The sequence below is a fragment of the Schistocerca gregaria genome, chromosome 1, assembly GCF_023897955.1.
Source record: "Schistocerca gregaria isolate iqSchGreg1 chromosome 1, iqSchGreg1.2, whole genome shotgun sequence".
Lineage (NCBI taxonomy): Eukaryota > Metazoa > Arthropoda > Insecta > Orthoptera > Acrididae > Schistocerca > Schistocerca gregaria.
Genome location: NC_064920.1, coordinates 1,028,158,699 through 1,028,184,196, shown reverse-complemented (window position 1 = coordinate 1,028,184,196; position 25,498 = coordinate 1,028,158,699).

The window sequence follows — 25,498 nt, the reverse complement described above, 5'->3', positions numbered from 1 at the left end:
CCGGAGTCGGAATGCGCCACGACTGCCTCCCGTGACGAACAGAGCCGTCGGAGAGGTGCAGCTGGAAATAAATGAAATGCAAGCTAGCATGTTACGCATTGTCATTTCTGATCACTTTCTTTGAACAGGATGCTTAAGAGATGGTCATATTTTACTCAGGTTCTTCGCTACGGACTTCTAAAGAGCTTGTACCGTTATGAGGGCCGTATACTTCTTTCGAGTCGGAGGTTTCCTTGTTTGTTACACACGTCTTTTACAGCCTTCGTTATACTCTGCTTAAGAGTGATGGATGGTCGTAGCCTGTGCTCGTGGCTTTGAAGACTGTCTTTCTGCATCTCATCTTCTCTCGAGAACATGCGAAGAAAGTACAGGCTGAAGTCTTCCGCTCTGCTAAATCTACTACGAGATCTTCTTGTGGTGTGGAGCGCCTTCATTGAATAAAATGGTTCAAATGGCTCTGAGCACTATGGGGCTTAACATCTGAGGTCATCAGTCCCATAGACTTTAGAACTACTTAAACCTAACTAACCTAAGGACATCACACACGTCCATGCTCGAGGCAGGATTCGAACCTGCGACCGTAGCTGCAGCACGGTTCTAGACTGAAGCGCCTAGAACCGCTCGGTCACAACGACCGGCCCCTTCTTTGAATGAGTTGATGCTGTTTTCGGTCAATCAATAAGAGCAGTCCTAGAAGAAGATAAGAGCAGAAGGAGTAAGCACGTAGAAGTCTGAGCATTTGAAGTGTTGGGTGGGCAGAAGAGCCAACACCGTGTTACTAGCGGAGGCCGAAATGCACGCGTTGTAGCTCACGCAGGCTGGCGTGAGGAGGGAAGGACTATACTGACGTAACGTCTGGAACATGACAAGGAATTAGAATTCAGAAAGCGGACGTAATTAGTTTCATACTTAACTTTAATCCATTAATGATGAACGTTGCTCTTGACGGTACATGTTTCACAATGTTATCTGTTCAGATTATAGTAAGTGAATATGGCGCCTTGCTAGGTCATAGGAAATGACGTAGCTGAAGGCTATGCTAAACTGTCGACCCTGCAAATGAGAGCGTAATTAGACAGTGAACCATCGCTAGCAAAGTCGGCTGTACAACTGAGGCGAGTGCTAGGGAGTCTCTCTAGACTAGACCTGCCATATGGCGGCGATCGGTCTGCAATCACTGATAGTGGCGACAGGCGGGTCCGACGTATACTAACGGACCGCGGCCGATTTAAAGGCTACCACCTAGCAAGTGTGGTGCCTGGCGGGGACACCACATGAAGAATGATGTCACCTAACAACAAGTTACTAAGGAGTGTAAACTATTTCCGGTAAAGCTTATACAAGGCGCGTTTTTCAAGTAAGAACCGTTTTGAAATTTAAAAAAAAAGACGTACTAAGATATCTCAATAACTTTATTTTTACATGAAAGCCTGTACCTTAATCTACTTTTCTACATAATTTCCGTCAATATTGAGGCACCTGTCATAACGTTGTACCAGTTTTTGAATACCCTCCTCATAGAAGTCTGCCGCTTGACTAGTTAACCACTGCATCACCACTGTTTTGACTTCGTCATCGTCTTGAAGACGTGTAGGAAGTGTAGGAACAGATGGTAGTCACTGGGCGCAAGATCGGGGTTGTACGGAGGATGATCTAGAGTTTCCCATCGAAAAGATGTGATGAGATCTTTGGCCTGATTTGCCACATGTGGACCGGCATTGTGGAGCAAAACGATGCCCTTGCTCAACTTGCCACGTCTTTTGTTCCTAATTGAACGGCGCAGATTGTGCTGCTGCGTTGATTGTCTCATTACGAGGCAGAAATTCTGCAAGCAATACTCCTTTTCTGTCCCAAAAAACTGTGCACATGATGCAGTAGTTAACAAGTCATGCGGCAGACTTCTATGAGGAGAGTATTCAAAAACTGGTACAACGTTATGAGAAATTCCTCAATATTGATGGAAATTACGTAGAAAGGTAGATTAAGGTACAGGCTCTCACGTAAAAATAAAGGTATTGAGAAATCTTAGAACGTTATTTTTTTAAATTTCAAAACGGTACTTACTTAAGAAACACTCCTCGTACATGTACGTGGACGACACCAATGTTTGACTGATGGTTAAAGTGAATTTTTTCGACATTTGGTAATTAGTGTAAGGGTGAATATTTTGCTGATTCAAACTGCTAACGTTTTTAAGTAGTGAGATACTGGAACAAGCCTACGCATTTCAAATGTACGATGGGCGTTCAGCTAGTAATGCAACACATTTTCTTCAGTCAATGTCGGTTGAAAAAATTCGGAATTTATATAACGGATATAAGTTGATATGCCTAGCTGGGCAGTTGGTCTACCTTCTGCGGTGCGGATGCACAAATACGTCCGAGCTCCTGTTAGAATCTCAAAGTAGCGAACAGGAGTCAATGCCGATTGGTGGCTCTCGGTAGGAATGTGGATCGGCCGTGAGGCGTGCTGAGATAATCCGCGCAGTTGTGCTGATGCTATCTGCCCGATGGCGTGGTGGTTAACGCACCTCCGCAGTAATCGGGAGGTACCGGGTTCGAATCCCGGTCCGTTACACATTTTCACTCGTCGCCGCAGGTTCCGCTTACTGCCTCGCTGCAGCTAACAGCAGTTATCCCCTTAAATATAAATACAATTAGCAGTTTGTTGTGGGACATCGTGAAATAGTCCTGCTTCGACCCCAACAGTTTCGTGTACTTCCGATGGTTGGGGGCACTATTCGTAGCGTTCAAAATGGCGTCTGTAACAAAGGTGCCTTCCAAAGGTCCACACGAAGCTGGGCTACCCTCAGGAAACTGAAGAAACTACCCCAGCGTGTTCGTCGTCACAAAAATTCAAACGAACTTCTCCTTGTCTCTGACTACGCAAGGCCTGTCACACCTACGCACCGGAGAGGAGCTCCAAAAACTCCATTAGATTGTTCTTCCACATCCACTCTACAGTTTGGATGTCTCACCTTCCATCTGCCTGGCACAATGGAGGATGCACTCTGCGGGGTAGTTCAAACGGCTCTCAGCACTATGAGACTTAACATCTATGGTCATCAGTCGCCTAGAACTTAGAACTACTTAAACCTAACTAACCTAAGGACATCACACAACACCCAGTCATTCCCCGCCGGGAATCGAACCCGGGAACCCGGGCGCGGGAAGCGAGAACGCTACCGCACGACCACGAGCTGCGGACCCGCGGTGTAGTACGTGGATGATGGGAGGTTATTTATGCTGCAAGAAGTTGGCTCTGACATCGTCCAGTAGAATGGTATCATACGGGCATACCGGCCCTCTCGTTAAGGTGGCGTAAGGCCGTCGCATTGAACGCAAGTTATATTGAAAAATAGGGTTGCGTATCCAAAAGAGTAGGGAATAAAACGGAAAACTGGAAACCTGAATAAATCCAAAATGCTTTCAGAAAAAATAGGTTGTATTACTTATTGAATGCCCTTCCTAATAACGTATTTTTTACGGGAACTATTGATAAAAGGAAGACGATGATGTAATGGTTGTTAATTATGGCATTCCTGATTTTGACCAAAAATTGTCGAGAAACTGCATACTTCATGTGTACGTCCGAAGAACAGTACTCTTTACTATAGTTTACTATGTCAAGGTTACTAAGGAGTGACGCGAATTATTTAAGGAAAACTGGAAAAGATGGTAGGCGCCAATCTCGAGGAGATTGTAGGTATTCCTGAGGCAATACTAGCCGTACGACTTATTTTAGAAGATTGGCTAAAGAAATGTAAAGTTACGATTACACAACTAAAAGATTTACATGAAGTTTTGACAATAGTGGCTAGAATAAGCTCACTGCAAATCCTCGTTGTAAAATTTGAATGTAGCAGGAATGAAATACTGGGACCGAAAGATTCCCTACAACTTGCACAGAAAGTAGACGGCAGCCGTATTAGAGGGAAGCAGTGGTTGAGTAAGTATTAGGATGTGGTTGTAGCCTATCCTCGATGTTAGCCTGTACAGTGAGTAAACAGTAAAGAAAAAGCAGTGTGGGATTTCGAATGTGATTTATTGTTAAAGGAGAAGGCTTCAAGGCTTACGTTTACCGTTAACATTGGAATTCCTCAGAGATAGTTATAGGATTAGAAGAGCAGTCGAACTGGATTGATAATGTCTTGGAAATATGTATCAGATGAACATAAAGAAGCAAAACAATGACAGAGGAATTTAATCGAATTAAATTAATTGATTTTGAGGGAATTAGTCTAAGAAATAAGATACTAAAAGTAATTGATGGGTTTTGCTATTTGGGCATCAAAATAACTGATGTTCCCAGAAATAGAGAGGATATAAAATTCAGGCTGCCAACAGCAAGAAAAGCATTTATGAAAAACAGAAATTTTTTAACACCGAATGTAGATTTAAACTTTAAGTAAATTTTCCGGAGGTATTTATGTGGAGCGCAGCGTTGTACGAAAGTGAAACGTGGACTACAAACAGTTCGGATAAGAAGAGAGTAGAACCTTCTGAAATGTGGTGCTACAATAGAACATGGAGGGTTAGATGGGTAGCTCGAAAGAAGATGGGCTGAATCGAGTTCGGGAGAAAACACTTTATGTCACAAGCAGATTATAAAAAGGGTCGGTACATGGGTACCTGAGGCATCGACGTATTGTCGGTTTGGCAATGGAGGGAAGTGTGAAAGACAAAGAGTGTAGATGGAGATCACCGCTTAAACACAGTTAACAAATTCAAATGGATGTCGATTTTCGTAGTTATATATAGATGAAGAGGCTGGTGCTTGATAGACTAGCGTTAAGAATTACATCAAACCAGTGTTCGGAATGAAGACTACAACAACAAAGGCGTTAGGAGTTATTCAGTCACAGAAATTTTTATGCTGACGTGATTGCCAAAATTTTAAAGTCGGGTATTTACGGCTGAAAATTACCTCATATAGATGTTGCATTATTTCACTGTAAAACACCTGTTAACATCCCTGTAGTAATAGTATCATTCCAGCTGAAAATGAACGATAATTTAAAGGGTGTGGGCCGGCCGATGTGGCCGAACGGTTCTAGGCGCTTCAGTCTGGAACCGCGCGGCCGCTACGGTCGCAAGTTCGAATCCTGCCTCGGGCATTGATGTGTGTGATGTCCTTAGGTTAGTTAGGTTTAAGTAGTTCTAAGTTCTAGGGGACTGATGACCTCAGATGTTAAGTCCCATAGTGCTCAGAGCCATTTCAACCATTTTTAAAGGGTGTCGAAATTTCTCTCTTTGCCACTATTTGCGTATTTTCACTTCGTAGTACTGGTTCCTTCTTCCTTAATGATTCTTTTTATGCTTACAGTGATCGCCACGGAAACCGTCTATGAACTGGAATGCTCACGTAGGTTTTATTGTGATTAAAGACAAGGTTTTGGGAGGATACAGACGACAGTGCTTACGAAACGGCACTCTGTAGATTGCGGCCCGTCTGTATGGGTCGCATATCACGTTGAAGATGCAGAGGGTATCCATGACGAAGTATCGGTGACTGTTAACAGATTTAATTGGTTCGCGAGTGACCGTCAAAGGAATGCTGACATTACACGTGCTCAGAAAACGTTCTCAAAAATCCCGCACAAAACTGTTCGAAAAATTTCACTACTCAGTGTGGAAGGAGATATCAAACAGTACGATCCGGATCTCTAGTTATCGCGAAGGTGACATTATTTCACTGAGGATAAGATCACAATTCCTTTGGAGTACGTGCTGCAAGAACATTAAAGACAAAGAGCACTTGACGAAAATGACAGTTTTGGAAATGTTGTGCAAGCGGTCAAAACTGGCCGATTAATCACAATCCGCACAGAGGCGGATAATCTTTTCGCTCTCCATCTCTAAATATACTGAGAACAAGATTTTAATATCGGTTATATATTTAATTGGTTCGCGAGTGACCGTCAAAGGAATGCTGACATTACACGTGCTCAGAAAACGTTCTCAAAAATCCCGCACAAAACTGTTCGAAAAATTTCACTACTCAGTGTGGAAGGAGATATCAAACAGTACGATCCGGATCTCTAGTTATCGCGAAGGTGACATTATTTCACTGAGGATAAGATCACAATTCGTTTGGAGTACGTGCTGCAAGAACGTTAAAGACAAAGAGCACTTGACGAAAATGACAGTTTTGGAAATGTTGTGCAAGCGGTCAAAACTGGCCGATTAATCACAATCCGCTCAGAGGCGGATAATCTTTTCGCTCTCCATCTCTAAATATACTGAGAACAAGATTTTAATATCGGTTATAAAACTTACACTACAATAATTTACGTGTAGGCTAGATGTGGACTTGAAAGGAAGCTACTTCATCAATTCACAGTAGGTAATCTCCCACCTGCTCTTGGTTATAAGATGATGCAAACTATATTTCCATGCTTCGTAGAATGAAATCCTAAAGTAGAACCAAGCACGCTTTCAAGATGTTATTTCGTTGGAACTACGATGACGTCCAGCAACATTCCGCTTTCTTTCCCTGCAGGTTGCCAATGGTTTGTCTCACTCTGGATGTAATATGTAAGACAGCGCACCATCCGGTCTGAGTCATTTTTCCAGTGATCCATCTAGTCAATTCGCAACAGTCATTTACCCGCTTAGAGAGAGATCGTGCATTCGCCGTTACGAAAGTGTTGAGTCACGTGAACTGACTAATGAAAGTGTGCACCAAGTTCGTGGCTGTGGGCAACACCTACGTGCTACGTGGAAAGAGGTAATAACAGCTTCTGGCACAGCACTCACAACTCGTCAGTTTGTTGGCACAAGGATAATTTCTTTCTTTCTTGGGGCCTTTGTCCTGCTTCAATGCGGGATCGGCTGTGTTACTACTGATTTGGCAGTGTTAGTTGCCGAGGGTGGCCGGATGCCCTACCCCCCATTAGTGTCTGCGTCTAGTGTAAGACATGGAATAGTGCGAAAGTTTTCAGAGGTCTGCGAGTCGTGTAACTGAGGCGGAACGAGGGGACCAGCCCGGTATTCACCTAGCGGGATGTGGAAAACTGTTGGCACAAGGAGAATGTTCCAGCAAAATTTCGTAACTATAGTCACACTTGATTTCGGATATTAGTCACTGATAATTTGTGAGTCTCGTTTTCAACATTACGTATGTAACAGATCCCTTGTTACTCTTTTTTATTTGTAGGAACCCAACCAGAAAATTAAAATGTCTCCAGTATAGTTCAGACTGGGAAGTGTAAAATCCGTGACATCACTGTCTCCTCGGCATTGACAGCTGGAATTCTGTGGGAGATAGCGTAAATTTTGACATGGAGTCACATGCACACCAGATCACTGTTCGACGTTGATTTCGGGCTGATGGAGTGGCTGGACTGCATTTGTTGGAACACACTGCTACTGAAACAGTAACAATGAAGCACTATGCACTCGTTACTTTGTAGTGTGTGCGGTCAAAGTATTTTGTACTGAGAGGATTGTGTTATGCAGCATGGGTAACAAATACTGGGACCATAGTACAAACAATAGGACCATTGTACGGCAGAGAGGGCACGAAAAATTTCACTAAAAGAACGAGAGTGTCCACTAGAGACGTTACATCACTTGAGTAATGGTATACGATATAGTTAACTGTAGATCATGTAATTTACAGTCATATAACATGTAAAAAAATTTAAAAGGAGATTTAACAAGACTTGGAGAACTTTTAATCAGCTAAACAGTGTTTTGAAAACAAAGTTTCCGACTTGTCTGGAACGACAAGTTTTCAATCAATGTGTACTTTTAATTCTAAAAGCATTAAAAAATTAATGTTGCTCGAGGGGTAAAGCAGAGATGAAATTTGAGAGTCACTACGAGAGGAGCGGAAAGAAACAAATGCATCGAGGCGTCCAGGGAAGAGGAATATGCAATTTACAGCAAAGAAAACGTAGTGTACGAGGGCAGATCTGTAGCAAGGTGATGGACCAAGGACGTTCGTTACTGGATTCCAAGAGAGAGAAAACGACAGGAACGATGATGTAATGAGAGTAGACCCCATTAGTAAACACTCCGGAGCACAATGGCAGCACATGGCTGAAAAACGTATGGAATGGCGAAATCTGGAGCAGACAATATTGCAAACAACTGATGACGATAGCTCAGATGATATAAAACGCACATTGATGATGATGCACACATTATTTGTTTCTTCACATTAAAGTCTAAAGTTTGATAAAGAATTATGTTAAAAGCACGTAATTTCAAAGTACAGGTATCAAGAATCATAAAAGAAGGTTGTATACATGGAAGAATCCTGGAGATACTAAAAGGTATCAGATAGATTATATAATGGTAAGACAGAGATTTAGGAATCAGGTTTTAAATTGTAGGACATTTCCAGGGGCAGATGTGGACTCTGACCACAATCTATTGGTTATGACCTGTAGGTTAAAACTGAAGAAACTGCAAAAAGGTGGGAATTTAAGGACATGGGATCTGGATAAGCTGAAAGAACCAGAGGTTGTACAGAGTTTCAAGGAGAGCATAAGGGAACAATTGGCAGCAATGGGGGAAAGAAACACAGTTGAAGATGAATGGGTAGCTCTGAGGGATGAAGTAGTGAAGGCAGCAGAGGATAAAGTAGGTAAAAAGACGAGGGTTGCTAGAAATCCTTGGGTAACAGAAGAAATATTGAATTTAATTGAGGAAAGGAGAAAATATAAAAATGCAGCAAATGAAGCAGGCAAAAAGGAATACAAACATCTCAAAAATGAGATCGACAGGAAGTGCAAAATGGCTAAACAGGGATGGCTAGAGGGCAAATGTAAGGATGTAGAAGCTTATCTCACTAGGGGTAAAATATATACTGCCTACAGGAAAATTAAAGAGACCTTTGGAGAGAAGAGAACCACGTGTATGAATATCAAGAGCTCAGATGGCAATCCAGTTCTAAGCAAAGAAGGGAAGGCAGAAAGGTGGAAGGAGTATATAGAAGGTTTATACAAGGGCGATGTACTTGAGGACAATATTATGGAAATGGAAGAGGATGTAGATGAAGACGAAATGGGAGGTAAGATACTGCGTGAAGAGTTTGACAGAGCACTGAAAGACCTGAGTCGAAACAAGGCCCCCGGAGTAGACAACATTCCATTAGAACTACTGACGGCCTTGGGAGAGCCAGTCATGACAAAACTCTACCAGCTGGTGAGCAAGATGTATGAGACAGGTGAAATACCCTCAGACTTCAAGAAGAATATAATAATTCCAATGCCAAAGAAAGCAGGTGCTGACAGATGTCAAAATTATCGAACTATCAGTTTAATAAGTCACAGCTGCAAAATACTAACGCGAATTCTTTACAGACGAATGGAAAAACTGGTAGATGCGGACCTCGGGGAGGATCAGTTTGGATTCCGTCGAAATGTTGGAACACGTGAGGCAATACTGACCTTACGACTTATCTTAGAAGAAAGATTAAGAAAAGGCAAACCTACGTTTCTAGCATTTGTAGACTTAGAGAAAGCTTTTGACAATGTTGACTGGAATACTCTCTTTCAAATTCTGCTGGTGGCAGGGGTAAAATACAGGGAGCGAAAGGCTATTTACAATTTGTACAGAAACCAGATGGCAGTCATAAGAGTCGAGGGGCATGAAAGGGAAGCAGTGGTTTGGAAAGGAGTGAGACAGGGTTGTAGCCTCTCCCCGATGTTATTCAATCTGTATATTGAGCAAGCAGTAAAGGAAACAAAAGAAAAATTTGGAGTAGGTATTAAAATTCATGGAGAAGAAATAAAAACTTTGAGGTTCGCCGATGACATTGTAATTCTGTCAGAGACAGCAAAGGACTTGGAAGAGCAGTTGAACGGAATGGACAGTGTCTTGAAAGGAGGATATAAGATGAACATCAACAAAAGCAAAACGAGGATAATGGAATGTAGTCCAATTAAATCGGGTGATGCTGAGGGAATTAGATTAGGAAATGAGACACTTAAAGTAGTAAAGGAGTTTTGCTATTTAGGAAGTAAAATAACTGATGATGGTCGAAGTAGAGAGGATATAAAATGTAGACTGGCAATGGCAAGCAAAGCGTTTCTCAAGAAGAGAAATTTGTTAACATCGAATATAGATTTATGTATCAGGAAGTCGTTTATGAAAGTATTTGTTTGGAGTGTAGCCATGTATGGAAGTGAAACGTGGACGATAACTAGTTTGGACAAGAAGAGAATAGAGGCTTTCGAAATGTGGTGCTACAGAAGAATGCTGAAGATTAGATGGGTAGATCACGTAACTAATGAGGAGGTATTGAATAGGATTGGGGAGAAGAGAAGTTTGTGGCACAACTTGACTAGAAGAAGGGATCGGTTGGTAGGACATGTTTTGAGACATCAAGGGATCACAAATTTAGCATTGGAGGGCAGCCTGGAGGGTAAAAATCGTAGAGGGAGACCAAGAGATGAATACACTAAGCAGATTCAGAAGGATGTAGGTTGCAGTACGTACCGGGAGATGAAGCAGATTGCACAGGATAGAGTAGCATGGAGAGCTGCATCAAACCAGTCTCAGGACTGAAGACAACAGCAGCAGCAGCAGTATCACAAAGAGGGTGAGGCCACAAGGAAAAAGCAGGAAACAATTTAATGACTAAGGCGCCTAGTATTAAAACAGGCCAAGTCACAAAAGTTACGAAAATGAATGCAAGTTACCAATTTAAGGTAGAGGTAGATCACAATTAGGTGAAACAAGAAGCTGCTTCAAAATCGGCCATGTCCTCGTGTTACAGAGCACTGAATTCTTGGTCGCTGAACAAAGTGGGCCAAGTTTCTGTATGTTCATCTTTATACAGATAGATGCGGGACCTCGACTGTTCAGTATAAACTGTCGAATCAAAACACTTTCAGCCTTTTCAATTTCCAGTTGTTATTTTATTTGAGCAACCAGTTTCAGCACTACAATATGCCATCTTCAGGCCCTCTGACCGACATCTAGGAAGAGTCCCTTATCTGTGGCTGGCGCATGCTATGCGTTGGATTAAGCCTTGGTTCCTATTCTGTGTTTCGTCTCCTGCAGTTATTGCAATTATGCTCTCTTTCCGCGGATGGCAGCAGCGGTGTTACCGATTTTCGCACTTCGGACTATCTCTGGCCTGGGGCTTGTAGGTTCCGGATGGACTGTGTGCGGGCAGTTGGTCGTTTGGCGTGGAGCAGCGAGGAAATGTCTGCAGCGCGCTGTTTGGCCGGCCCCACTGGCAGCCTGTATGCGGTGTCGGAGTGAGTGGTGCTGTTCCCATTGCTACGAGGTCCGTGGCTCACCGATCCTGGACATGAAGACTGAGTTTTGACTTAATCTACCAGTAAATCACGACTGTTCACATTGTGTCGTTTGGAGTTCGTTGTCGGCTGTTCGGATATTCCTGCGAGCAAAAATGTGTGTTTTCAAGTTGGCAAATTTTAGCCACCCTCCGGTGGAGTTTAACTGTACTTGGTTATTTGAACTGAAGTGCACCAGCGGAACCTTCTGTCTTTGGCCGTTAACACTCCGGTTACCTGCCCTGGCCGTTGACGTAAATTCAGGCAATGTACATGTTGTCGCTGTCCAGCACATTGTGTAATTTGACAGCTGAATGTAAAATTGATAGTGGGCACCAATACCTTCTACGTTGTCCCATTGAACTCCCTGTTGTGAGCTGATCGGGTCAAGTGGAGATTATCTTGTCGGTGGGTCCAATGACTGTCAGTCGGTTGGGTTGCCGTCGGATCCACAGTGGTTGGGCCGCCTGCCTGTCTCACGTAAGCGAGCGTTGGTGTTTGAATTCCAGGCCGACCCTCGGCCCTTGCCTGTACTGCCTTTTCTTGTTTGTTCTTGTTGCTTCTACTTGCATGGTTTCTAGCCGATTTTTAGATTAAAGTTGCTTTGCTCTTAAAGTGTCAGATTCATTGTTACTTCAGCCGATTTTGAATTAAAGTTGTTCTTCTCTTAAGCTGTCAGATGGTTTGGGCCTTCAGCCTAATTAAGGAACTGTCTTTTGATAAGGCTTTGCCTTTTTAATTTATGATTTTGTTTGAGCTTTAAGTTATTGGCTTTTGCCTTTCAGCCGTTTTTAAATTAAAGTAGTCTTGCCCTTAAGGCATGAGATTGCACGGCGCATCTAGCCGCTAATCAAGTTCCAAAACTAAAGCTGCGTGTGTGTGTGTGTGTTTTTTTTTAAATTTTCTTGGCTCTTGTACTGTTTGATCAAATAAAAGGTTGCATGTTCGAGAGTAACTGACAGCCGCTTATTTTGGACCCCTTCCACAACTTAAACTACCTGTCCTGTCCTGTGGCTTAGCAGGGCGCCTCACTGGTATAAGAGCGTGGTTACGCCTGTGCTTTGCCATTCTAGTTGCTGCCAGTTTCACTCTTGTTTTGTTTGTGTTCTGTGGCACCATAATGTTGTGGCTGTTACTTGTTTCAGGTGCTTGTGTTCATGGCAGTCAGGCAGTGTCCGGGGATGGGCCTGCTGAGAAAGGACCACCTTGTTTACGAGTTAGCAGTAAGGCATAGGAGCTACTAAGAAGTTTTCTGCTATTCGTTTTACACCATGTAATAAAAAAGACACAAAATTGTTTTCTTAGTTACTTACATTCTAAAATTTCTAGTTAATGGCTAAATGTTAATTGTATAGAAAGTGATGTTTCAACTAATGAGGAATTTGACTCATCAATGCGATTATGCATCTCACAAGCAAACTGTATGTCAAATTAATATGTGACTGTAATGTAAGTAATTCGGCAATGATCTAAGGTCTGTGTTGATGAAATAAAAATAAAAAAAAGCCAAAAACACCGGTTCCTAACAAAAAAGGAAAAGCATCATAATAGGTGGATCGCTGGAAAGGGGGAAAAAAAGTAGTAAGTAGGAAATCCGGGCTCGAGTTCCGGTCCGGCACAAATTTTCATTTTCGTCATTTCAGTATGGAAGTGATGGTGGCTCATATATTGCAACTACGAATTAATGTCCTTTCTTCTTTTTGTCATCAGTCTACTGACTGGTTTGATGCGGCCCGCCACGAATTCCTTTCCTGTGCTAACCTCTTCATCTCAGTGTAGCACTTGCAACCTACGTCCTCAATTATTTGCTTGACGTATTCCAATCTCTGTCTTCCTCTACAGTTTTTGCCCTCTACAGTTCCCTCTAGTGCCATGTCTTAGCAGATGTCCTATCATCCTGTCCCTTCTCCTTATCAGTGTTTTCCACATATTCCTTTCCTCTCCGATTCTGCGTAGAACCTCCTCATTCCTTATCTTACCAGTCCACCTAATTTTCAACATTCGTCTATAGCACCACATCTCAAATGCTTCGATTCTCTTCTGTTCCGGTTTTCCCACAGTCCATGTTTCACTACCGTACAATGCTGTACTCCAGACGTACATCCTCAGAAATTTCTTCCTCAAATTAAGGCCGGTATTTGATATTAGTAGACTTCTCTTGGCCAGAAATGGCTTTTTTGCCATAGCGAGTCTGCTTTTGATGTCCTCCTTGCTCTGTCCGTCATTGGTTATTTTACTGCCTAGGTAGCAGAATTCCTTAACTTCATTGACTTCGTGACCATCAATCCTGATGTTAAGTTTCTCGCTGTTCTCATTCCTACTACTTCTCATTACCTTCGTCTTTCTCCGATTTACTCTCAAACCATACTGTGTACTCATTAGACTCTTCATTCCGTTCAGCAGATCATTTAATTCTTCTTCACTTTCACTCAGGATAGCAATGTCATCAGCGAATCGTATCATTGATATCCTATCACCTTGTATTTTAATTCCACTCCTGAACCTTTCTTTTATTTCCATCATTGCTTCCTCGATGTACAGATTGAAGAATAAGGGCGAAAGGCTACAGCCTTGTCTTACACCCTTCTTAATAGGAGCACTTCGTTCTTGATCGTTCACTCTTATCATTCCCTCTTGGTTGTTGTACATATTGTATATGACCCGTCTCTCTCTATAGCTTACCTCTACTTTTTTCAGGATCTCGAACAGCTTGCACCATTTTATACTGTCGAACGCTTTTTCCAGGTCGACAAATCCTATGAACGTGTCTTGATTTTTCTTTAGCCTTGCTTCCATTATTAGCCGTAACGTCAGAATTACATCTCTCGTGCCTTTACTTTTCCTAAAGCCAAACTGATCGTCACCTAGCACATTCTGAATTTTCTTTTCCATTCTGCTGTATATTATTCTTGTAAGTAGTTTCGATGCATGAGCTGTTAAGCTGATTGTGCGATAATTCTCGCACTTGTCAGCTCTTGCCGTCTTCGGAATTGTGTGGATGATGCTTTTCCGAAAGTCAGATGGTATGTCGCCAGACTCATATATTCGACACACCAACGTGAATAGTCGTTTTGTTGCCACTTCCCCCAATGATTTTAGAAATTCTGATGGGATGTTATCTATCCCTTCTGCCTTATTTGACCGTAAGTCCTCCAAAGCTCTTTTTAATTCCGATTCTAATACTGGATCCCCTATCTCTTCTAAATCGACTCCTGTTTCTTCTTCTATCACATCAGACAAATCTTCGCCCTCATAGAGGCTTTCAATGTATTCTTTCCACCTATCTGCTCTCTCCTCTGCATTTAACAGTGGAATTCCCGTTGCACTCTTAATGTTACCACCACTGCTTTTAATGTCACCAAAGGTTGTTTTGACTTTCCTGTATGCTGACTCTGTCCTTCCGACAATCATATCTTTTTCGATGTCTTCACATTTTTCATGCAGCCATTTCGTCTTAGCTTCCCTGCACTTCCTATTTATTTCATTCCTCAGCGACTTGTATTTTGTACTCCTGATTTTCCCGGAACATGTTTGTACTTCCTCCTTTCATCAATCAGCTGAAGTATTTCTTCTGTTACCAATGGTTTCTTCTTAGCTACCTTCTTTGGACCTATGCTTTCCTTCCCAACTTCTGTGATGGCCCTTTTTAGAGATGTCCGTTCCTCTTCAACTGAGCTGCCTACTGCGCTATTCCTTATTGCTGTATCTATACCGTTAGAGAACTTCAAACGTATCTCGTCATTCCTTAGAACTTCCATGTCCCACTTCTCTGCGTATAGATTCTTCCTGACTAATGTCTTGAACTTCAGCCTACTCTTCATCACTACTACATTGTGATCGGAGTCTATATCTGCTCCTGTTTACGCCTTACAATCCAGTATCTGATTTCGGAATCTCTGTCTGACCATGATGTAATCTAACTGAAATCTTCCTGTATCTCCCGGCCTTTTCCAAGTATATCTCCTCCTCTTGTGATTCTTGAACAGGGTATTTGCTATTACTAGCTGAAACTTGTTACAGAACTCAATTAGTCTTTCTCCTCTTTCATTCCTTGTCCCAAGCCCATATTCTCCTGTAACCTTTTCTTCTACTCCATCCCCTACAACTGCGTTCCAGTCGCCCATGACTATTAGATTTTCGTCCCCCTTTACATACTGCATTACCCTTTCAATATCCTCATACACTTTCTCTATCTGTTCATCTTCAGATTGCGACGTCGGCATGTATACCTGAACTATCGTTGTCGGTGTTGGTCTGCTGTCGATTCTGATTAGAACAACCCGGTCACTGAACTGTTCACAGTAACACATCCTCTGCCCTACCTTCCTATTCATAACGAATCCTGTACCTGTTATACCATTTTCTGCTGCTGTTGATATTACCCGATACTCATCTGACCATAAATCATTGTCTTCCTTCCACTTCACTTCACTGACCCCTACTATATTTAGATTGAGCCTTTGCACTTCCCTTTTCAGATTTTCTAGTTTCCCTACCACTTTCAAGCTTCTGACATTCTACGCCCCGACTCGTAGAACATTATCCTTTCGTTGATTATTCAATCTTTTTCTCATGGTAACCTCCCTCTTGGCAGTCCCCTCCCGGAGATCCGAATGGGGGACTATTGCGGAATCTTTTGCCAATGGAGAGATCATCATGACACTTCTTCAACTACAGGCCACATGTCCTGTGGATACACGTTACGTGTATTTAATGCAGTGGTTTCCATTGCCTTCTGCATCCTCATGTCGTTGATCATTGCTGATTCTTCCGCCTTTAGGGGCAATTTCCCACCCCTAGGACAAGAGAGTGCCCTGAACCTCTATCCGTTCCTCCGCCCTCTTTGACAAGGCCGTTGGCAGAATGAGGCTGATTTCTTATGCCGGAAGTCTTTGGCCGCCAATGCTGATTATTTATCAAAATTTAGGCAGTGGCGGGGATCGAACCCGGGACCGAAGACGTTTTGATTATGAATCAAACACGCTACCCCCCTTTTTTTTGTTCGCTTTCGTTTGTTGCATCTGCGTGGGGTGGACGTAGTGACATCCGTTTTAAGTTCGTTGTTGATCTATTAACTCAGTTTTTTTATTACAGAGGGCAACTAACCCTCTGACCGAACACGCTGAGGTACCGTGCCGGCACCCCTAGACCACGGGTCCTTTTGTAAAATAAATGAACACACATTAGAACATTACCATAGTATGCTCTATATTTCCCATTGATTCTAATGATTTCGTTGTCGACGGAACCTTAAAGTGAGATCTTCATTCCGTTCATTCTATAGCTCCCTCAGTTAACCCAGCAGTAACCTCAAGTACAGGAAATAGTCCAGTTATTGCATGCAGTTAAGTGAAAACTTGTACGGAAAGTTAGAGTCCAAAGACAGTTATACAGAAACCAATAAATACATGCTACATGAAACACACCAAACAAAAGAAAGTTCTAATGTACGTTATTTACTCATAAATCATGTCAAATTAAAATAACCTATAAGTGCTGTAATAAAACATCGAAAAATATTTGCAATGACTCAGAGAAATATTTATATTATTTGAAACTTCCTGGTAGATTAAAACCTTGTGCCATATCGGACCGCGAACTAGGACCTGCGCTTTGTGGTTAAGACGTACGTCCCTAATATCATTTATAACAGGAGCGCTAGTACCGCAAAATTTAAGAGAGAACTTCTGTCAAGCTGGAACGTATGAGATGGGATACTGGTAGAAGTAAAACTGTGAGGGCGGCTCGTGAGTAATGCTTGTATAGCTCAGGCAAGAGTACTCTTGCTCTCGAAAGGTCCCAGTTTCGAGATTGGGTGCAGCACACGGTTTTAATCTGCAAGGAAGTTTCAAATCAGCGCACATTGCTCTGCAAAGTGAAATTTTCATACTGAAAACGGGGAAAGCGAGGTTTCGACTGCCGTTGCAACGGTCTTCTTTAGAACGGCCAAACTTCTGAGAACCGGGATCAGTCTTCCACAAATACCGCCCTATTTTTGATGTCATATAACAACCGAAACCACATTCTGCCACGTCCGCGGACAGTAGAAACTCAAGATGCTTATGGAGAGATTATTTTACTGAAAACAAAAGTAAGTAGGTAGCTTGTACCGAGAGACGTCTATACCGCATGGGAGTTCTCTTGTAACCGTTTGTTTTTACTGTATTAAAGGGCCACTATTTGGCGAACACAAGCTCATATGGCGCACGCCGCTATCCTGTGATCTTGTTCAGAGCGCGCGCTATAATCGACTATAGTTTGGTGTCCTGGTGCGGGTGGCGCTCCGGTGGCGATTTGCTATTACGTCGCTGGCGTGTGTTTGCGGTGGCCGGCGTAAAGCGAGAGGGTGGTCGGTTTTCCGGGTATTGCACGGAACGTGAAGTTCGCTCTGCCTGACCTGCTAGTGACTAGCTCTAAGGTTGTTGTGCCTCGCAATATGAGCAGAGCGGTCTGGTGCGGAGACGACTCGCCGCTGTGCTGGCCATGCGGTGGTGATTAATAGGAGTCTGCGTACTTGTTCTGCCTGCCTGTCTGATGTGGAGGTCCGGTGGGGTCCTGTGATACTCTGGCCCGGAGACAACTTTTTTGCTGAATTCTAGAGTCGTCTGCCAGGTTAAGGTGTGGGCTTGGTTGGCTCTTCAGATTTTCCTCTGGAAGCTCCCCATTCTGATGTGGGACGGCGTTGTTGGAACTGTTTGCTATGTGTGTGTGGCTCGTTACGATATTTGTTGGTACTAATTTATTTGCTCAACTGGAGTCCTGCCCGGAGTTGCGTTCATGTATGGTATATTTGGCACTCGATGTGTTAGGTAAAGTCTGTCTAAGAAGGGAGGTTTTGTACAGTGTACACACAGTGAATTACTGCTGCTTGGTATATGTGGTCTTCTGGGACCTGAACAACACGATCTCGTCAATTTGGTTGTGTAGCAGCATTTAGTGGTATGTTCTGTATTTTTCTTACTGTGTTATTATTAAGTTGGTGGAATAGTCGCGTTTGGTGTCGTTACGGCACTTCTAAGACTGTGGTTTGACTATTCATGTGCGCTTGGCTTTTATTGTTTCGCTTTAAGAAGCGAGAATTGTTTATTGAGATTTGTGTGTGTTGGCTTCCGGCACTTATTAAGAGCGCCCGAGTTAATGGCGCCGTGGTTATCACGTGCTGTCGGGATGTTATATTGTTATTTGATTTTTGAATTTTATCTGTCGTGTGTTACAGAACATAACCAAGGTGCGTAAGTGATGTGCAGTTGTGGGAGGGATGTCGGGGAGCTCTCAGCGATTTATTTCGGGAACCGTTTCTAGTGGGAAGGCTCCAAAGTGTTGAGAGCTCGCTCATCTGTGGTTTCGTTGGGAGTTGCCCTTGCCCTTTGGTTGTATCAAATTATTATTTTGTTATTATATTTATTGGTGGTGTGTTGCGCTTCTTTCATTTTATGCTGCTAAACGCCATTATCTTTCTCAACAAAATTTTATATAAATGATTTTAAATTGTAATGCCAAGTTGCTTTATTATTGGATTTTGTCTTTGTGTAAACTCTAGCCACTCCGTATTAGCCGACCGGTGTAGGTGCTACAGTCCTGGACTGTGCGTCTGGTCCCGGCGGAGGTTCGAGTCCTCCCTCGGGCATGGGTGTGTGTGTTTGTCCTTAGGATAATTTAGGTTAAGTAGTGTGTAAGCTTAGGGACTGATGACCTTAGCAGTTAAGTCCCATAAGATTTCACACACATTTGAACAATTTTTTGTAAACTCTAAAAGCGCTATTGTAAAAGGTTCTTTGATTTTATGGTGGCATGCCGCCGTTATTGTTTTTAAAGCTCACTCTTTTAGTCATTTGTTAAGTTCTGTAAGTTATTGAATTTGTTGTTATTTAAAACAGTTTAGTATTGTCAATTTATTAAATTGTGTACGGAGTCTGCTGTTTGGATTTTATTGGGTGGAGCTCATTGGATAGTTGTCCTATAAGAATACACATTTCACACGCGTCTCGTTGGACTGGGAAGACCGTCTTCGGAGCACAGCAGTTTAGCCATCCAGAAGAGGACCGCTGTAAAGACGGTTTGATGTAGTTTCGTAACGATGCGTCCCAGTATCCGGCGAGGATTATATTCGAATTTACAGTGACTGTGGAAGCCCACGCACTTGTAAGAGACTCTGATCTTTAACATTACCACCCCCATGCTAGATGTCTTCGTTTAGCATCCCCCCCTCCCCCTTCCTCTGACCTTTAACCTTCCATCGTTTTCTTTTTGTAAACACTACAAGATGTACGTCACGGATGCTGATTTGTATCAGGTACCACTCCGTACTGTACCGTCCTCAGGTCGACTCGACATTCTCGCGGCGGAGCTCACGCTCTTCCGAAGACGAATCGGAGTCTCGCAAACCATTAGCAGGTTGCTGTTAATGAAGGCGGAACGCGAATGAGTGACAGCGGAAACATCGTACTCTCGGCAGGTGGCGGCCTTTTACGGCGTCGGCGCCGTCTGTGGTGTCCGGGGGCCGGTCGCCAAGGCCGGCACTAAGACTCGCTTCTAATGAAGCGGCGGCCGCCTTTGTGGGCACGTGCGCCCCACGTGCGCGATAAGGCCCGCCGATAGCGACTCAGCGCTCCCGGCAGCGGTCAGCGGCCGCACCGCCTATACCGCCTCCGACTCGCCACTTACGTCTATCGCTACTTTCACAGTACACCTTACACCGTTATAAAGTGTCATCAGTTTTCGTGGTTATTACAACATTTACGCTGTTTTCACTGTATTATGCACACCTGTTTATTGTTGTTGTTGTGGTCTTCAGTCCTGAGACTGGTTTGATGCAGCTCTCCATGCTACTCTATCCTGTGCAAGCTTCTTCATCTCCCAGAATCTACTGTAGCCTACATCTTTTGTTCTCCCTTCACGCTGCCCTCCAATGCTAAATTGGTGATCCCTTGATGCCTCAGAACATGTCCTACCAACCGATCCCTTCTTCTAGTCAAGTTGCGCCGCAAACTCCTCTTCTCCCCAATTCTATTCAGTACCTCCTCATTAGTTATGTGATCTACCCATCTAATCTTCAGCTTTCTTCTGTAGCACCACATTTCGAAAGCATCTATTCTCTTCTTGTCTAAACTATGTATCGTCCATGTTTCATTTCCATACATGGCTACACTCCATACAAATACTTTAAGAAACGACTTCCTGACATTTAAATCTACAGGGTGTTACCAAAAGGTACCGCCAAACTTTCAGGAAACATTCCTCGCACATAAAGAAAGAAAATATTTGGACATGTGTCCGGAAACGCTTACTTTCCATGTTAGAGCTCATTTTATTACTTCTCTTCAAATCACATTAATCATGGAATGGAAACACACAGAAACAGAACGTACCAGCGTGACGTCAAACACTTTTTTACAGGAAATGTTCAAAATGTCCTCCGTTAGCGAGGATACATGCATTCACCCTCCGTCGCATGGAATCCCTGATGCGCTGTTGCAGCCCTGGAGAATGGCGTATTGTATCACAGCCGTCCACAATACAAGCACGAACAGTCTCGACATTTGGTGCCGGGGTTGCGTAGACAAGAGATTTCAAATGCCCCCATAAATGAAAGTCAAGAGGGTTGAGGTCAGGAGAGCGCGGAGGCCATGGAATTGGTCCGCCTCTACCAATCCATCGGTCACCGAATCTGTTGTTGAGAAGCGTACGACCACTTCGACTAAAATGTGCAGGAGCTCCATCGTGCATGAACCACATGTTGTGTCGTACTTGTAAAGGCACATGTTCTACCAGCAGAGGTAGAGTATCCCGTAAGAAATCACGATAACGTGCTCCATTGAGCGTAGGTGGAAGAACATTATGACGAAACTAAAATGAGGTCTAACATGGAAATTAAGCGTTTCCATACACATGTCCACATAACATCTTTTCTTTATTTGTGTGTGAGGAATGTTTCCTGGACGTTTGGCCGTACCGTTTTGTAACACCCTGTATACTCGATGTTAACAAATTTTTCTTCTTCAGAAACGTTTTCCTTACCGTTGCCAATCTACATTTTATATCCTCTCTACTTCGACCATCATCTGTTATTTTGCTCCCCAAATAGCAAAACTCCTTTACTACTTTCAGTGTCTCATTTCCTATTCTAATTCCCTCATCATCCGACTTAATTCGACTACATTCCATTATCATCGTTTTGCTTTTGTTTATGTTCATCTTATATCCCCCTTTCAAGACACTGTCCATTCTGTTCAACTGCTCTTCCAAGTCCTTTGCTGTCTCTGGCAGAATTACAATGTCATCAGCGAACCTCAAAGTTTTTATTTCTTCTCCATCGATCGTAATACCTGTTTATTAGATTACCTGTTTATTAGAGTAGCTTAAAACAGGGTTACTTGGACCCAGTTTTTACCTGTTGTCGCTGAGTTGCTGCTTTGCCTGCCTGTGGGCGACAGCAGCAGCGCTTACGGATATAGCCCTGCCCTATTAATTTTGCTGACTGCTATTAGTTCCCGGTTGACGTCTGTCGTGCAGCGAGTTGGAACGCCCCTGCAGTGCAGTTCGAACCTTGCAGTCGTTGAGTTGGGACACGGCTGAAGTCGGTCACGTTGGAGCAGTAGTGAGGCTTGGATAGCCTTGACTCGCCCGACCGTCGCCGGCACACATGACTTGGCTGATCGTCGGTTGGTCGTTTTACCTGTCGACGTGTATTTGCTTGCCGGTCACTTATGGGTTGTCGGTGTGCGAGTCGTGGTTCGGCCGTGTCATTGCTCGGTCACTGCTTTTAGCATTGGTTGCGTTCTTCGTTGTAGTTCAAAATGATTCAAATGGATCTGAGCACTATGGGACTCAACATCTGAGGTCATCAGTCCCCTAGAACTTAGAACTACTTAAACCGAACTAACCTAAGGACAACACACACATCCCTGCCCGAGGCAGGATTCGAACCTGCGACCCTAGCTGTCACGCGGTTCCAGACTGAAGCGCCTAGAAAACGCACGGCTACACCCGCCGGCTTCGTTGTAGTTCTTGTAAAATTGTGTGTAGCTTGTGATGTCGACTGCTCAATTATTTTAGTGCTGTCTCCGTGCTGATGTGTAGCAGTCGGTCGGTGGGCGCGAAAGTTGAGTTTGGATGTAATTTATCACCAACTCAAGACTGTCTACATTGTGTCGTTTGGTTGTCGTTGTTGGCTGTTAACGTTCTGGTTACCTGCCCTGGCCGGCCGGGGTGGCCGAGCGGTTCTAGGCGCTACAGTCTGGAACCGCGCGACCGCTACGGTCGCAGGCTCGAATCCTGCCTCGGGCATGGATGTGTGTGATGTTCTTAGGTTAGTTAGGTTTAAGTAGTTCTAAGTTCTAGGGGACTGATGACCTCAGTAGTTGCAGTTAAGTCCTATACCTGCTCTGGCCGTTGTCGTAAATACAGGCAGTGTCCTTTCCTCACCGTATTGTCGCTGTCCAGCACGGTGTGTAGTTTGACAGCTTAATGTATGCTTGGTCGTGGGCGTCCATGACTTTTACGTTTTGCATTGATCTCCCGGTTGTGTGCTGGTCGAGTGGAGCGCGAGTTACCTTTTCGGTGGGTCCGCTGACTGTCTATCGGTTGGGTTGTCGTCGGATCGAGACTGGTTGGACCGACTGCCTGTCTCACCTAAGTGATCGTTAGTGTTTCAACTGCTCGCCAACCCCTGAAAGTTTTGGGCGCCGTTATGCACTGCCTTTTCTTATGTTCTGTTGTGTATATTTGTCTGGCTCATAGCCGATGGTTTTCAATTAAAGTTGTTTTTAGTGATGTTTTAAATCATGGGCCTTCAGCCGCTTTAAAATTAAAATTCATTGCTTGTCAAGTGTTAGATTGTTTGGGCCTACAGCCGGATTAAAATATTGTTTATAGATAAAGCTTTGGGCCTTCTGCCGACTAAAAATTATTTTAGTTGTGTTTTAGGGGCCTTCAGCTTTTCTGAAGTTTAAGTTCCTTGCTTGCAAAGTAGTGGATTGTTTGGGGCCTTCAGCCTATTTTAAGGTAAGGCTTTGTCGTTTAAATTTATTTTACCTTGAGTTTTAAGTCATGGGGTCTTCACCCGTTTTTAAATGAACTATCTTTGTCTTTCGAGCATCAGACTGTTTGGGGCCTTCACCCTAATTGAAGGTAAGGTCTTATGCCTTGTGTTTTTTTCATTTAATTTTACCTTGAGTCTTAAATCATGGGCCTTCAGTCGTCTTTAAATTAAGGTTGTGGTTTTTCATGTGTTAGATTTTGGGCCTCCAGCCAAATTGTAGAACTTACTTAACGTGAGGTCTTCTAACCTCTAAATATTCTCTTTGGCACTTGAATTTTGAGTTAATAGCTTTTAGCCGTTTTCTTTAAATTTAAATCGGTTGTGACCTTAAGGCATCAGATAGTGTGGCATATTCAGCCGATATCTAAGTTCAAGAATTTGTACTGTAATGTTTGGTCAAATAAATAAAGTTATGTGTTCGAGTGTAACTGACAGTCGCTCATTTTGGCCTCTTTCCACAATACCAACTACCTGTCCTGTCCTGCGGGTTTAGCAGGGCGTCTCATCTGCTCCATGTTCTTGTAAATCCGTTATCATAAAAGAATGGTACCGGTAAATGCATTGTTCTTAATCTACAACTTCTGTACTTATTATTTGTGACAGTTATTAGGTTGTCTTTGCATTTCATGATTTAAAAAAATTAAAAAATTAAACAAAGTTGGTTTCAAGTAGCCCTTAGGTTGGGTTACTTGAACCGGTACTCTATTTCCCTCCGCAAGTGTGTAGAAACGTGCATTGGTTTCAAGTAAGACGTGGAGTCTTTAAATAATACCTAGATGTTCATTTACAAACTAATTTTATTCGGAAAATTCATTGAACAACACAATAAGACAATGAAAAAGTAGAGTTGTGAAACGAATTACAGCACCTTAAAAGACTCTAAGCATGGACTCCGATTAATAAAACAGAAAATAATCCTCTTTTGACAAGTTTTGGAGAATTAATCTTCACCTTAATATCGCACTATCTGTAATGTAGAATACCTTTTTTTAGGTCGCTTCCAGAATATTCTTGTTTGCTGCATACACTCGACGACAGCTGCAATGTCGTCTAAGCTTTTCAGAATGCCATAAAGGTCAATAAGCTCCCATAAAACGATTATGAAGTTTCCTTCTTCCAATGTCTGTTTACAACTGTCTGCGAACGACTGTCTCCTTTCTTCTTCCCGTTTTTTCACTGCTCATCTCAGCTTGTTCATTTATAGGTCTACTGGTAGATGGTAAAATAAGGTTCCCCAGGTCACACCCTTCGACCTCACAGTTAAACAAACTAAAATCACTTTCTCCCAATGATTCGAGGCTGACATCATCAGCACCTTCTCATGTTGACTCAATGGCGTTTTGTGGTGCGCTTGCTGATTTTCGAAATATTTCTGCTTGCCTTTAGGACTCTGAACCTGATTTGACAGCATTTGAACATTTTTGCTTTTGTTCATCCTCAAAATTATTCTATTTGGGGTTGCCAGGCAATCTTCTGTATTTAGAAGACATAGTGAACCTTAAATCTGTAAAAAAAAAAGCCAGATAATTTGATATGTATTTTGTATTGAAAATAACTGGTCACAATGTGCAACAGGTGTTTGATTTTGACGTAAATGAAGGACATACCTATCCAAAGGTTAATTGGATTAAAATTCATCGTGGGTCAAAGTTCTCCTGTTAAACTATGTAATCAAAAGTATCCGGACCCCTGACTGAAAATAACTTACAAGCTGTTGGCCCACCCTTGGGGAATGGCAGCCCCTTCTTCACGGAACGCTGCACTCACAAGAGATACCGATGTCGGTCGGTGAGGCCCTGCATGAAGTCGGCGTTCCAAAACATCCCATTAGTGTTCCGTTATCAGGTCAGGAATCCGTGTAGGCCAGTCCGTTACAGGGATGTTATTGTCGTGTAACCATGTGTTCGATCGTGTTGAAAGATGCAATCGCCATCCCCGCTCTTGAACTGTGTGTCAATAGACCGTTTCTTTCGAGGTAATTCATAATGTCCCAAAACAATATATGTTCTAAAATCCTGCTACATATCGACGTTAACGATATGTGCCTGTAATTTAGTGGATTACTCCTACTACCTTTCTTGAATACTGGTGTGACCTGTGCAACTTTCCAGTCTATGGGTACGGATCTTTCGTCGAGCGAACGGTTGAATTTGATTGTCAAGTATGGAGCTAACGCATCAGCATACTCGGAAAGGAACCTA